General features: G+C 48.5%; 1 protein-coding gene across 9 annotated transcripts in view; it reads left to right on the plus strand.

Moving 5' to 3' along the window:
• RBM39 (RNA binding motif protein 39) overlaps positions 1-16603 on the plus strand; it is a 177491-nt gene that overhangs the window by 106744 nt on the left and 54144 nt on the right. The window lies entirely within an intron of this gene.

A 16603-nucleotide genomic window follows, 5' to 3' on the forward strand; every position in this document is an offset into this window, starting at 1 on the left:
CCACCACCACTCACCACACCTTTCAATGTACATTACTTGCAAGATCAATTGTAAAAGTAATTTCGTATAAATTTCATCTCGAGAGGTCAAATGTTTGATGTTTGGCCATTTGTAGTACTGAACTGTAATTGTATTTGATCACACCTGCTAAACTTCTGCCAATGAGCATGTTTCTGCTTATGTTTTTATTCCAAAGATGGTTTACCCGTGAAAGATAAATCGAAAAAGAACAACACGAATTTACTGGGAGGGTAAGGGAGTCACTTGGATGGTGACTGGTTTGTGCAGAGTCACCACATGATACCTGCCTTTGTTATCAGCACAAGTGAAGCTCCTGCCTTTACGAACAGGTTAATTTCCCCAGAATCGCCCATTGAGTGACTTGTAATCAAGGGAGGTGCAAAGCACCCTCCTATTTAAATGGGATGGTTTCTTTGTATGCAACTTTAACACAGGGACTGAAAATTCGTTTCTTGGCTTCTACTGGACGAAATTGGCTGCAAATTTCAGAAGTCAATCCTTTGTACGTTGAGGTAATATGTTTCAAATTTCAGCAACGTACATGTCCGCATTCTTGAATTTTTAACGAAAACCTTCAGAATTCGCGTTGGTGTCTCCATCTGTCTGTACCTTAGTCCGTCCGCCCGATATGTGTTGGAACTTGTATCTCAAAGGCTATACATTGAAATTAGCTAAAAATTGGAATACACATCGGCCAATACGTCTAATTAATGGCTTTCAAAACAAATTCCACTTCAGTGCCATAGCTTCTGTTCGTTCCTGCTCATTACCGATAAGCTTGAGTTATGTTCTTGTGCGGAACAAGGATACAACGGTGGTGCTGTTTGAAGCAGAGACTCCTGCAGCAATCAAGAGAAAGCGATACCTGCCTTTGTTCACACAAGTGAAGAACCTCTTTTTACGGACAGGTTACTTCCCCCCAGAATCACCCATTGAATGACTTGTAATAAACTCCACCACCAGGAGCAGCACTATAGGATACACATTTGTATAAAGAATACAAATTTCCAACCCCCACCCTGAACCTTGGAGGCTATGACATTCTTGAAGTCTAATTACCTATTTCAACTCGTTTCTTCTATTTGGTTTTGGAGTGCATAGAATTAAAACGAACACAAAAAAGAGAGTATGATGATATGGCATAACTAGCAAAGGCATTGCCAGGTCCCTCCTCCCACACATTCCCGTCCCTTCTCCCACCCCCCCCTCCTCCCACCTCCTAGCCTACCCCCACCAGTTTTGAGAAATGTGAATGGTCATTTAAAGTCCCACATCTACCAACACCCACCCTTCCCACTTCCCACTGACTTTCAAGGCTTGTTCTGGACTTCATGAAATCAAAAGGTTGTGATCGAGAGGATTGAGGAGGAAGAAGAAGGAATAGTGGTGAAAAGATTAGAAAGTCAGAAAAATGTAGGCTTGGTGAAAGTTTCCATGGCTAATAGTTTCTTCACGTGGCGGTTCAAATGGAATATGTAACCATGGCAATGGTTTTTTTCAATGAAACAAATTGATGATGACCTTTCCAACGGCAGATAGATCAGGTGAAGATACAGAGCAGAGGTTGGAGTTCAAAACGGAACAGACACGTTTTTGGGGGAGAGAAATATGTTGCCAGTGAAAGAAGATGACATTGTGTGGACAAAGTAAACACTCCGCTGGGACCCGTATCGATAAGTCGCGAAATGCACTGCGATCTTGTGAACTTATGTGCTACTTTATTCATAACAACACCAAACATTAGAAATATCCATAAAAAAGAATACTGGAATTTTTTTTTTCATATTTAATTGTGCATTCTCAAACCACATGGGAGAGCAAGAACACAGAATAGACAAGGATGTTCATGGGAGCAACAAAGGTTGACACAAAAAGTAGAATCCGCATCCAAAAAAATGCTTACTGGTGTCCCTGGACAGTGTAAATGAAAATCGGGCATACAATAATTACCTTTAAAAGAGGGGAAAAATTAATTTTGAGCCATTTTACCTCGCGTCCAGGAGAGCCTATGATTTAATTATACGAGTATTGCATCAGAAAAAAATAATTGCTCTTTCCTAAATTTTTCTGATTTAACTCAAGATTTGGACGTAATTATCTCAGCCATGAGTTCCGATTGTTAAATATGGAATCCGATTTTGAATATCAACTTCAAATGAGCCCATATGATACATTATTCAGTCTTGCCAGGAACCAATTGCATTGCACCCGCAACACAGCCAATCAACATAAACTGCGAACAGATGAACGGACAGCCGTGTGTGTGTGTGTGTGTGTGTGTGTGTGTGTGTGTGTGTGTGTGTGTGTGTGTGTGTGTGTGTGTGTGTGTGTGTGTGTGTGTGTGCGTGCGTGCATGTATATACAGTCATGCGCCACTTAACGACGGGGTTACGTTTTGAGAAACGCGTCGTTAAAAGACGTCGTCGTTGTGCGAACATCTTTTTTTTTTTCGTTTTCGAACATCGTACTTACACAAAACTAGACACCTCGGCTATACGGTGTAGCACTGTAGCCTATTACTCCTCGGATACAAACCTGTACAGCATGTTACTGTACTGAATACTGTCGGCAATTGTAACACACATCCAAGAGAGACGGAAGACACGTTAGTTTTACCTTTGTCCTGTTGACGGCCATCGGTGTTGTTCGCAGCAGCTTACAATCTCCTCTCGCATCGATTTATAGAAAGGTGAATAAATAGCCTTTGGATTTTATAAATACGTAATCATTGCATCGATGTTATAATTTACAAATGAGGAAACGAGCACCTGTCAATTGTGATATATATTTTAGGAACAGTGCGATTGTTTTAACAACATAAAGAGCTTCACTAAAAACAAATTTGTGTTTTAATGTCGACTAAGAACAACGATTTATTCGCGGAATTCTTTAATCCAAAGGTAACCTACTTGCTTGACGGTAAACGTGCAAACATTGGTTCAGTTTGAAAGCAGATTTCCTTGAATCCCGACTTAGCACGATCCTGTTTTTTTCACAATGGCATTTTATGGACCTCAACGATCGCATTATAACAGGGCCCCACTGTCGTTTATTATCATTATGAAGTGTTATGTACTGTACAGTGTACATAATTGTACGTGCTATTTTTATACAAGGCTGCATCACTCAGCGATAGGAATTTTTCAGTTACATTTTTTTTTTTTTCAGAGCTGGCAGATCCGTCGTATATGCGATCCGTCGTTGCCCGGAACATCGTGAAGCGGCGCATGACTATATATATATATATATATATATATATATATATATATATATATATATATATATATATATATATATATATATATATATATATATATATATATATATATATATATATATATTGTTGCGGATTTCGCGCCCGCCGGCGTGCGGACGGCCACGTAACTCGAATCGCGGCACGTCGCCCACCGGACGGACAATCCAGTCGTGACCCTCTCGGACTAACGCCGGGAACCAGTCACGGGTGGACCTTTCGGTCTCACCGCGATCGAGCCAATCAGCCCCCGCGTGGGATAGGGTTGCTCGCCAAATTCGACCTACCTAAGTACCCACGCGGAGGGTAGACCGGGCGATCGCACCTCGCCGCAGGTCGACTTCGGACACGGGCCACTTAAGCGACCCGTTCCGTACTATCAGAATAACCGAGCGGTGTTATCGTCGACCTCGACGGTTCGATTAATTATCGGGCGTATTCAGCCCACTACCAACCCTTTACGTGAAGCAAGATGAGGGTTCAATGGGGGAAAAGACGAAGCGAAGCGGGAGAACAGTTCAACAATAAAGCACATTTATTCGCGGCACACGGGAAGCACACAAATACAATTCCACCAAAAGCACACAAAAAAAAAAAACACACTTCCATTTACACAAAAAGCAAATATAAAAGTGAAAACACAGTGCAGAGCTAATACCGACTACCGAGCACACGGCAACACTTATACAATTCTACTTCACAGACGGCGCCGACAACACATACCCAAAACCAAGGAAAAGAAATACCCTCAAGAATGAGGCAGGCCTGAGGCCGAGACCGGGTCGGGCCTACCCGTCTGGTGATGAGACGCGGAGCGGCGATGGCCCCGCAACCCGCGGGCCTCGTGGACGGTGTCTGGTAGGGGGTGGGAACGGGGCCCCCTTGGTCGCACTATCTCAGCGCGGGGGGAAACAGGAGGGGGTTGCTGATGCTCGGGGTATAGAGGATTTTTACTCTGTCTCGGGTCCCGCGACGAGCGTCTCCACCTCGGCCAGGTCGCGCTGCCGGCCTCCCTCGGGCGTGCAGCTCCCGGCACCGACGCGAGCACCCCCTCGTCCGACTCTCTTCAGCTTCTCCAGCCACTGCAGGCTTCGGGCTCCAGACTTCCACACTCGTCCCCTCCGTTCCGACTCCTTCTCGTTCTCGTTCTCCTTTTTCTGACTGACGAACACCGTCCTTTTATCCCCCCGTAACTTCGCCTTTGACCCCCTCCCTTTGACCTTTCACCTCCCTCCCCATTGGCCCGAGAAAAAGTGGGCGTGAAGGCTTTTTGATCCACAAATTTGCATATATCGATCGCCCTGGGGGCGGGGCCAATTCGCCCCTCGCTCACCGATTGGACGGCAAAAAGTGGGCGTGTGTCGTTTTTGATCCGTTTTTGAAGCACAAAATCCGTGATTTTGTACACGCTGTTCAACGTGCGCCCTGCACGAATCCAACACCGGTACCCACAGCGGGGCAAGAACGGTGGCGATGCTACGGTGGCGAGGTGTGACGGGAAGCGGCGCCGCGGTGGGTGGCGGTTGTGGTGAAGCGGTGGTTGTGGTTGTAATCATGGCGGTTGGTCCAAAATAAAGATAGTAAAAGAAAAACGGCTATCCTGAAGAGTCGCAGCACGTATAAATGACATGTATTCCCACTAGACAACGGGTTTGGGCCTAACTACACATGCACTTACCGAGATACCTCACCTAAGGGACCTGAATGGTGGTTTGCGAATCTGGTAACCACAACAATATATATATATATATATATATATATATATATATATATATATATATATATATATATATATATATGTGTATACAAGCCGGAAGGCGGTCATGGGTAGCCGAGCATCCAATGACCTTTGACCCCTGATCTGAGTTCATCTAGTACTAAGTACTTACGAAATTACAATCGAATCGATGAACCCGTGTATGAGCAAGGCGGCTTTGAATGGTCATTTTGCCCGAACAATGCACTCACTGACCTTTGACCCCTGACTTAGCCGAGATAGGTCAATATGTCCTGAAGCAAAGTTGTAGTACCCATTGAGTACTCTGTACCTATGAACTTTCATTCGTATCGGTTAATCTGTGTAGGAGCAAGGGTGCCTTGAATGGTAATTTCGCCTGAAAAATGCATTTATTGACCTTTGACCCCTGACCTACTCGAGATAGGTCATTATGCAAATGAGCAAAGTTGTAGTACTCATCATGGTCTATAAGCATGTAAAGATTCGTTCGATTCGGTTCAACCATCTTGGAGCTCGTGTACTTTGAATTTTCAGCGGGGATGCTCGGTGGCCCTCGGACGCCCAAGTTGAGAGGGTCACCATTTGGAAACTATAAGATATAGAAAAAAATGGATGTCATACAGCGGATAAAGAATCACCTTAAGATTATGCATACCAAATCTCATCGAGTTCCATCTACTGATAATTACTCAGTATCAATTTGAATGAAAAGTACCAAAAATGCGGTTTGATATCGGAAATCCCCAAAGTTCGAGGGGGTGCTGTTGGTGAACAAAGATATAAATCGAAAATCTGGCTCGATCATTTGTGCACAATGCATTCCAGATGATGAGTGTGAATTTTCATGACCATCTGATCATAACCCTAGTAGTACAGTCGATTAAGTCAATATTTCACCAGAATCTTTCAAAATGTGTAAAAAGTGTGAAAACCAGTACACATGACTACTTTTATATGCTCTTTCATATAAGAGCAGGACATGCATGATCAGACTACAATTACGGCCGCGATCTTGAATTTCAAAATGGACACCACCGAAAACTATTTTTATGATATCTTGGTCACCAAGAGGCCTAAGCACTTGAATAAAGAGTCTAATCCAATGTTTTCACACACAAGGCATCCAGTAAACACACTTATAATGCTCCATTTTCAGTCTTTCTGCTTTAAAATCGAAGTGAGACCCTTTCATAAACAACTAAATACTTTAAAGTGTTTGCTCAATGTTTGATATCCAAATGCTATGAGCATGTAGAAATGACTTTATCCAATTTAATTTTCAATATAATGTTTTGAAAGGTATTATCATTCTAAGAGTCTGTCTGTCATTTGCTCTGAAACTATGGTCTGCGGTCGTTCCAGTTGTCAGTCGATCCATGCGTTCCAAAGAATGTCCCTGTGCGTGGGTCAATCACTATCACTCTTTGCATGCACGAATATGATCTGTATTGCAATTGATGCACTAAAAATCAGTTGCTGTCTGAAAATAATGAGATGTGATTGGAATCACTGATAATCCTTCTGCTTTGATCAAGTAAGTGAATTACAGCAAGTGCTGAAGTGGCTTGAATCATCGACGAGTTTGAGAAATCATTTGGAATTACTTCCACAAAATCTACAGACCACCATGATCAGGGACAATCCACTCAGTTGAAATTTGCTAAACACGTCAAAGCTGTGGTTGCAACATTTGAAGAATTAGGTACTCCCTTCATATCACAGAAGATACAAATGATCTGATAGTGCTGGACACAAATGAGGTGATGACAGAAGATGCAATCTTTAGGCTGAGGAATGTGGAAGCAAATGGGCAGTCAAAATATGACACACATGCTGCTGAACACTTGGAGCAGTGAGTAAAACCTATTTCAGACATTATACCAAAGAACAACATGGCTCCCTTCCACAAGACTTCATCCTCAAAACACTCCAGAACATCACACCAAATTAGGACTGAAAAGCAACTGTGAGTTGTTTGGCAGAATGCACATATCTTGTCCCCTTCTCAGGACTGACATGGATGAATTCTTCAGTCATGAAAACCAGGGATCACCACCTTCTCTATCAGACATGGGAGAACTGAGGCAGTGTACTAAATCATACCTTATTGGATGTTTCGACAAGCTAGCAACTAGTACGGCTTCTGAGTGTGGTACACCAGAGGTAGATGCCAAGATTCTCGATGGATCTGTTATCGTCAATATCCTGCTTCCTAAGTCCTCCTCAACATTCGGAGACTATTCTGAAAAAGTGTTCTTGCCTTATGTACTGAGAAATCTGCAAAACACAAAACGTCTGGATGTTATATGGGATCGGTATATTGGCAACAGTTTGAAGAGTTCAACGAGAAAGAGGAGGGGAATGGGGAGCCGCATTATTGTCACAAATTCTACGCCAATGCCGCAGAACTGGCAGAGCTTTCTTCGCGTGGACCAAAATAAGAGTGAGCTGTATCATTACCTGTCACAGTGCGTCGCTAAGTTATCCACACAAGAGAAGGAGCTATATAGTACACAAGATACCAATGTCATCTCTTCCCAAGAGTGCAACATAGAATCTTCTCTAGCTCCATGCAACCATGAAGAAGCCGATACAAGGTTATTCTTGCATGCTCTCCATTGTGCACAAAATGGCCTTAACAGAATCCTGATCAGGTCAGTCGACACTGACGTTGTTGTCCTTGCAATTGCCATATTTCACGCTTTATCCCTTGACGAACTATGGGTTGCATATGGAGTCAAGAAACACTACAGGTTTATACCGGCTCACATGATTGCAAACAGTCTTGGTGAAAATATGGCCAAAGCTCTTCTGTTCTTCCATGCCTTCACTGGCTGTGACACGGCGTCATCATTCAGTGACATTGGGAAGAAAACCACTTGGGACACCTGGACCAATTTCCCTGATATAACGGACACTTTCTTGAGTTTATCCCAAGAGCCTTCATCAGTCTCAGATGAGAATGTGTGTCAACTGGAAAGGTTTGTCATACATCTCTATGATAGAACCAGTGAATGCACTGAGGTGAATCAGGCAAGGAAGCTTCTGTTCGCGAAAGGAAGACAAATAGATCACCTACCCCCCCACAAAGACAGCCCTCACAGAACATATCAAGAGGTCGACATACCAGGCAGGACACATCTGGGGCCAAGCGCTGATATCTAAGCAGCAGTTACCAAGCCCATGCGACTGGGGATGGACGAAGAACGCCATTGAACAGTGGATACCTTTCTGGACAGCACTTGCCGAGGTGGCCAAATTCTGCACAGTGCTGATCAAATGCGGCTGCAAAAAGGCATGCAGACCACCATGCAATTGTTTCTGTGCATCTCTCCTGTACACTGAACTTTTCCATTGTGCAGGAACATGTTATCAGACAGATTGAAGTCAGAACTCTATCTCAACCAGATGAACTATACTTGGGAAAGTGTATATGTCATTTTAAAGCAGAAAGACTGACACTTGAGCATTTTAAGTGTGTTTGTTGGATTCCTTGTGTGTGAAAACATTGGATTAGACTCTATTCATTATGCAAGGTCTCTTGGTGATCGAGAGATATCGTAAAATGTTATTTTCGGTGGTGGCCATTTTGAAATTCAAGATGGCGGCCGTAAAGGTATTCTGATCAGGTGTGTCCTGCTCTTATATGAAAGAACATATAAAAATGGACATGTATGCCAATTTTCACACTTTTTTTCACAAACTGAACGATTTTTCTTTAATCTACTGTACTATAGGAGGAGTAGCATTTGGCGTGAAGGCACCTTCAGCTCTCGCATATTATCGATTTTTGCCCTTTGACCCCTGACCTAAGCAATATCGGTCAATATGTCCTGATGCAAAGTTGTAGTACTCATTGCGTGCTATGAACCTGCAAAGTTTCATTCGGATCTATGCACTCACCTGGTCGCTTGGGGGCCTTCAATTTTTGGGCATACCCCATTTCTAGGGGGCGCTGTGGGTAAACTATTCCATATATCACAAAAACCGGAATATATTTGGTAGAGCATCATCTGTAGATGATGCATGCCAACTTTCATAAGCCTACGTGGGATAATGGCTTTCGTAATTGATTTCGCGTGAACGGTACCGATTTTGATGGTTTATCCACTGTTGCTAAGGAACCAAAGCGTCCCGAGCAACCATCGCAATTTCCAAAGCACTAGGCCATAAGATGTACCGACCACCCGAGTTTGGTCAAAATCCGCCCACGTTTACCACCAATTATGCTGATGACAAACAAACAAACAGAGAGAACAAGCCGGTAGGCGGCCATGGGTCGCCGAGCATCCGATGACCTTTGACCCCTGATCTTTGTTCATCTAGTACTAAGTACTTTCAAAATTACAATCGAATCGGTTAACCCGTGTGTGAGCAAGGGGACTTTGAATGGTCATTTTGCCCGAACAATGCACTCATTGACCTTTGACCCCTGACTTAGCCAAGATTGGTCCATATGTCCTGAAGCAAAGTTGTAGTACCCATTGAGTACTCTGTACCGATGAACTTTCATTCGTATCGGTTAACCTTTGTAGGAGCAAGGGGGATTTGAATGGTCATTTTGCCTGAAAAATGCACTCATTGACCGAAGACCCCTGACCTTGCCGAGATAGGTCAATATGTCCTGAAGCAAAGTTGCAGTACTCATTGAGTACTATGTACCTATGAACTTTCATTCGTATCGGTTAATCCGTGAACGAGCAAGGGTGCCTTGAATGGTAATTAAGCCCGAAAATTGCACTTATTGACCTTTGACCCCTGACCAACTTGAGATAGGTCATTATGAAAATGAGCAAAGTTGCAGTACTAATTACGGTCTATAAGCATGTAAAGATTCATTCGATTCGGTTCAACCGTCTTGGAGCTGGTGTACTTTGAATTTTCAGCGGGAATGCTCAATGGCCCTCGGACACCCAAGTTGAGAGGGTTACCATTTGGAAACTATAAGATATAGAAAAAAATGGATGTCATATAGCGGATAGAGAATCACCTTTGGATTATGCATACCAAATCTCATCGAGTTCCATCTACTGATAACTACTCTGTATCAATTTGAATGAAAAGTACCGAAAATGCGGTTTGATATCAGAAATCCCCAAAGTTTGAGGGGGTGCTGTGGGTGAACAAAGATAGTGTTACGGATTCGCGCCCGCCGGCGTGCGACGGCCACGTAACTCGAATCGCGGCACGTCGCCCACCGGACGGACAATCCAGTCGTGACCCTCTCGGACTAACGCCGGGAACCAGTCACGGGTGGACCTTTCGGTCTCACCGCGATCGAGCCATCGGCCCCCCGCGTGGGATAGGGTTGCTCGCCAAATTCGACCTACCTAAGTACCCACATGGAGGGTAGACCGGGCGATCGCACCTCGCCGCAGGTCGACTTCGGACACGGGCCACTTAAGCGACCCGTTCCGTACTATCGGGATAACCGAGCGGTGTTATCGTCGGCCTCGACGGTTCGATTAATTATCGGGCGTATTCAGCCCACTACCAACCCTTTACGTGAAGCAAGATGAGGATTCAATGAAAGAAATGACGAAGCGAAGCGGGAAACAGTTCAACATAAAGCACATTTATTCGCGATGAACGGAAAGCACACATATACAATTCCACCAAAAGCACATAGAAAAGAAGAAGAAACACAATGCAATTTTACACAAAAAGCAAATGTAAAAGCGAAGACACAATGCAGAGCTATCCGACTACCGAGCACACGGCAACACTTATACAATTCTACTTCACAGACGGCGCCGACAACACATACCCAAAACCAAGAAAAAGAACACCCTCAAGGATGAGGCGGGCCTGAGGCCGAGACCGGGTCGGACCTACCCGTCTGGTGATGAGACGCGGAGCGGCGATGGTGCCTCAACTCCGCGGGCCTCGCGGACAGTGTCTGGTAGGGGGTGGGAAGGGGGCCCCCTTGGTCGCACCATCTCAGCGCGGGGGGAAACAGGAGGGGGTTGCTGATGCTCGGGGAAAGGAGGATTTTTACTCTGTCTCGGGTCCCGCGACGAGCGTCTCCACCCCGACCAGGTCGCGCCGTCGGCCTCCCTGGTGTGCAGCTCCCGGCACCGACGCGAGCACCCCCTCGTCTGCCTTCGCCGCCTCTCCACAGCTCCGTCCTCTTCGCTCCGACTCCAACTCCGAACTCTTCCTCCTGCGAACTTCCCAACTGCACTCGACTCCAACGCACACGACGACGACCTTTCTGACGAACGCAGCCGCTTATATAAGCCCCGTGGCTTCGCCTTTGACCCCCTGCCTTCGACCTTTCACCTCGCTCCCCATTGGCCCGAGAAAAAGTGGGCGTGAATGCTTTTTGATCCATGAATTTGCATATAGCGACCGCCCTCCAACGCCCTGGAGGCGGGGCCAAATCGCCCCTCGCTCACCGATTCGACGGAACAAAAGTGGGCGTGAGTCGTTTTTGATCCGTTTTTCTGCGGAAAGTCCGCGATGCTTTTGAACACGCTGTTCGGCGCGTGCCCTGCACGAGTCCAACACCGGTACCCACAAGCGGCGCAAGAACGGTGGCGATGCGACGGTTGCGAGGTGTGACGTGAAGCGGCGCCGCAGTGGGTGGTTGATGTTGTGATGACTGTTGAGACGCGGTTGGCGGTGTTAATTATGGCGGTTGGTCCAAAATAAAGATAGTAAAAGAAAAACGGCTATCCTGAAGAGTCGCAGCACGCATAAATGACATTTATTCCCTCTAGACAACGGGTTTGGGCCTAACTACACATATACTTACCGAGATATCTCACCTAAGGGACCTGAATGGTGGTTTGCGAATTTGGTCAACCACAACACTACCCCCTCCCCTTTTTACAGACTCGTCCCGAGTCGTCAAATTTTCGTGTGCCATCATGTGTAGTTTTCCCCTACTACATTTTACCTACGGATCCCTGAGTGCGACATTCATGGTATTCGTGTCCACAAAATAAATAACCTGAGGGCTGCGTTACTACCGAAACAAACTCACTCACACGGACGACTTAAATAAAATTGCCGGCGCTAGGACAGACATGCCGGGGGCGCACTCATATTTACAGTACATCTTAACCTTAACTTACAAATTTTACACTAAACCATGGCCCAGGATCAATGAACTCTGCAAAAGAAAAGCAGTTAGCAGGGAGCCAGGCTGCTCGCATGCAGTCTCTGGCTCAAAACAATGCAGGTGACAGGGAACGTGGCTGGCTGCTCACACGCAGTCCAAGGCCTTCCCTTTTGAACTGAACGCAGTGAACCACAACGGTGCATGGGCTGCACAAACGTAGTCTCCGTGCCAGCTCAAGTGGCACATGCAATGAGCACAACGAATGGATGGATGGACACAAACACGGTGCACGGGCCGCCACTGCAGGCCCGTGTTGTAGCTGCCAACAGGGCAGTTCTCGCAGCTTGCAAACTGTTGCCTTGATCCTGGCGCACATGGCAATGAACAGGGGGGGGGGGGCAAAGCAAAAATTGAACGGGGCTGGTGAACAGGGGCAGTGGGCATGGCATGGCAAAGGTGATCAGGCAAACAGCCCGCAGAAGAAGGCCGCTGCAGGCAAACACAGCCGGCAGATGAACTGGCCGGCACAGGCCTTGAAGAAAAACAGCCAGCCGATGGCACAGGCCTTGCAGCCAAACAACAGCTGCCGATGAAGTTGGCCGGCCTCTGCCTTGCAGCAACACAGCCAGCAGATGAAGCTGGCCAGCCTTTGCCGTTCAGTGGAGGTTGGTGGAGGGAGTGCGGTGGTGCTGGCCACTCGGAAGGCGGGCTCGGACCTACCTACCTGTCTCCCTCCCACCTATCGCCTTTGCCTGTCACTGTGCATACCCACTCCCTTAATTTGTCAAACCCCAATTTAGCCCCAACTTATTATTATTATTTTTTTTTTATGTTTACTTCCCCTCTATAAATCGTCCCCTAACCCCCTTTATCGTCTTTGTTCGGCTAACCTATCCTGTCACCTAGCCTACTCCCAACCCCTACGTTCCCTTCCCGGAGGGGAATAAGGGAGAGCTAACGTCCCGTGCCGAGGCCCAAAGAAGCCTCAGAATGGCCTCCCCAGAGCTCGGTGATCTATAACCAAAGTGGGTCCAGCGGCCCACAACGAGAGCGAGGGGATGGATGGTGCGGAGGGGTATACTTCCTATTCTACCCTATCCATTTAACTGCAAAACTACCCCGGGGCTTTCAACAAGCGCCTCTCGCTTAAACTATTGGTTCTAACAACCCAGATTCCCGTCGCCTGTGTTGGTGTCCTCACAATTTCGGGCCTCGCCCCCCCATTTTCTCTCCGTGCCCTCACACGGTCTCATGGCTGGGACACGTGGCTCCCTTTGGCAGGCACGACCCTCTGCGATTCTCCCGCTATGGCACCCCCGGGCACTACACTGCCTCCGAGCCTACCAGCTCCCTAACACCGGGGAGTGCCCCCCATGGCACCTCCCCTGAAACGCACACGTGGCAGGCTGGCTTCCCGGGCCCCTTTCCGAGGGTCACCCATGCCCACAACACTGCCCACGCGGCTAATGGCGCCCCGGGCCCCCGCACCAAGCAGGCGCACCCGTGCCCACTACTCTATCCCGGCCCCCCATGGGCCCATGGCCTACCGCGGCCGACTAGCCTGGTGCCCGGGGTACCCACTCAGCGATACTCACCTTTCGCAGCCACGCTCCCAAGCCCGTCAACAGGGCTCCTGCCCCCCTCCAAACGGGTTTCGAGCCTACATTCACACCAACAACAAAACAACCTCCATTTCTCAATTTGACTAACCCCCTAACTCACTTTATACTGACCCTGGGGTCCCTTGGGCGGGAGTCACTCCTCCCCCCAATCACTCATCGCACCATGCATTCCCCATTCGCTCCACACACACACACAGACCCGCTGGCCTCACTCACTCACCAAGCACATGCTTCCAATCCACTCACCAACAACTCTTCAACACACACACCGATGAACTCTGCCATCCTCCTAACTACATCCCCTAACTAACTCGTGCTCCCACGTCGTCCCTTAAACTATAGCACGTTCCATTTAATACTACATAGCTAAACTACGTCCCCGCTACACATCCACAAGTCTGTCACTGTCTCCAAACCTCTAAAATAACTTTTATTTCCCCACCTAAATCTCGCTACAATCCCTCTAACTAATCCATTCCACGGACTCCATGAGGACTTACCCCTGCCCCATGAAGTCGGTCTAACTAAGCTAACCCTTCCCCCTAACTAGTTTTCATCCTGTGCCCAGGGTAAGGGGGTCTTCCACCCCTTGCCCAGGAATCCTGTGCACCCGAAAGTGAGGCTTGCTTTTTTTTTTTTTTTACCTGTGCAGCACCAGCGCGGCAACTCAGAGCTCGCGCACTTTGCACCTGCCCGTGACGTCATGCAGCTGTACGTGTTCCTCGTCCCTCCTTGGACGGTGCCATCCGGCAGGGATACCCTTCCTGCCGGATTCCAACCCCACGTGCAGCCATGGCGTCACCGTGCGCATAAAAAAACACAAGCCCCACGTCTCGAGGGATTCCCCACGCGAACACATGTGCTTTGCCCGTTGGAGCTTAACACACACGATCGCGTGGAGAACCCGTCCGGTCCAAATCCGTTTACCTGCCTAAACTTTGTCCGTCCGCGGGATCGGCAAATCCACCGCGTGCGTTTCCGGACCGGGACTTCACTCTCGCAAGCGAGCACGTGGCGGTCTCGTGCGTTGCACAGCACGGGCCTCGTGCTCACTGCTGGGTGAACCCGGCACGGTCCCCGAAACAACTACAGCCGCTACTCGGCTTTCTTCCCTCACATGTCTCCGTCGTCGCCTCCATTCCACCCACGCACACCTGCGTGTTACGACGCTCACACTCCATTCCATCACATTCACACCGGGAGACGCGGCTGCGTGCTCCCGCATGCCAACCGACATCTCCCTCACATACCGCTCTCTCACACACACGGTCTCCCTTGCACTCGGCCGTTCACCCACGCATGCCATTACCCCTTTCGCACACGTGGCTCCACGCACTCGCGGTGCCTCATCCACACACCGTCCTTCACTCACACACGCGGGGGCACTCAACCGCGGTGCCTCATCCACACTGGCTGTTTCATCCACACACACGGCCTCACTCACACACGGTGCCTCACCCACACACGGCGTGCTGGGAAGCACGTACTCTGGCACCATCGCCACCACACCACTCACACACGGGGTCGCTTCCACACACGGGGACGCACTCATACCTTGCACCACACACACAGGGACAACCACACTGGGGATTCGTGTCCCCACAAGGGTCTCCGGGGCCTCTATACCCCCCAAGCTCTCCGTGCATCTGTTCGCAGCACTCGTCCCCTCAACCTCGCAAAGCACGACCGAACTCACCTGGTCGTGACTCACCTCAAGGGGGCATACTCCCTCCCCTCGTTCCTGGAGGAGGCCATCCAGGTGCTCGCACTGGGTCCCCACACGCTCCGCGAGCTCACCCCCATTATCCACCACTACCTCTGTGTGTGTGTGTGCGTCACTTACCCCGTCTTCATCGTGTAGTCTTCCCTCTATCGTTCCCTTCCCGGCTACCGTCACTGCCAACTCTTCACCCTTTACCTCCCTTGTCTCAACTATTATTTCCGTTGTCGTCACCTCGTGTCTCGTCTCACACGTTTTGGTCTCCCAATTTAATTTTTCCCTTTCGGTCATCGTCACGACCCTCGCCCAACACGCCCCCCGAATTATTTTTTCACCCGCCTCCACCGCGGGCCTGTCAGCCGTTGCACCCCCTTCCAGCTCGTTCGCTCCCACACGTGGAGTCGCCATTCCTATCTCACTGGTCACGGCCTTCATGCCCGCCTGCAGGCATCGGCCCATGTTCTGCGTCTCACCCCGCAGCTTTTTCGTTTCTTCCTTCATTTGCTGTGTACTCGCATCGATCTTTTCGTTCATGCTTTTTATTTCGTTTATAAATTCAGTTGTGTTTGCATCCATGTTTTCGATTATTTGTTGTGTATTCGCATTCATCCTCGCTGTCATTGCCGCCAGCATGGCGAATAGCTGGGCCATGTCAGGTGCGCTTGGGTGAGCTGTTTCGGCAGGGGTTGGGGAAGGGTTTTGGTGGAGAGGGGGAGGGGAGGTGTCATACACCGCGGCCGCTGCCGCACCCATTTCGGGCTCTGGGTTCAGTTGGACGAGTTCATGTTCCTGCACGGGCATTCCATCCTGGGCCATGGATCCTACACATTCTACATCCATTTCTAATACCCCCGGCTCCCGCTCGCCTTGAGACGCCATCTTGCTTCTCGTGAAGGGTTAATTTCGCTCGCTCGTAATTTGGAGGGAATCGGGGGTCGCTTCTCTCACCCCTGGACCGATTCCCGTGAATTTAGCCGGAGACAGGAGAGCCCGTTTTCCTGTTCTCCGATACCAGTGCCGCGAGGAGGGCGATGGATTTGTATCGCACGACCTGACACCAGTGTTACGGATTCGCGCCCGCCGGCGTGCGACGGCCACGTAACTCGAATCGCGGCACGTCGCCCACCGGACGGACAATCCAGTCGTGACCCTCTCGGACTAACGCCGGGAACCAGTCACGGGT

Source organism: Eptatretus burgeri, chromosome 7, assembly GCF_056783735.1.
Source record: "Eptatretus burgeri isolate ZD-2024b chromosome 7, Ebu_testis_v1, whole genome shotgun sequence".
Taxonomy (NCBI): Eukaryota; Metazoa; Chordata; class Myxini; order Myxiniformes; family Myxinidae; genus Eptatretus; species Eptatretus burgeri.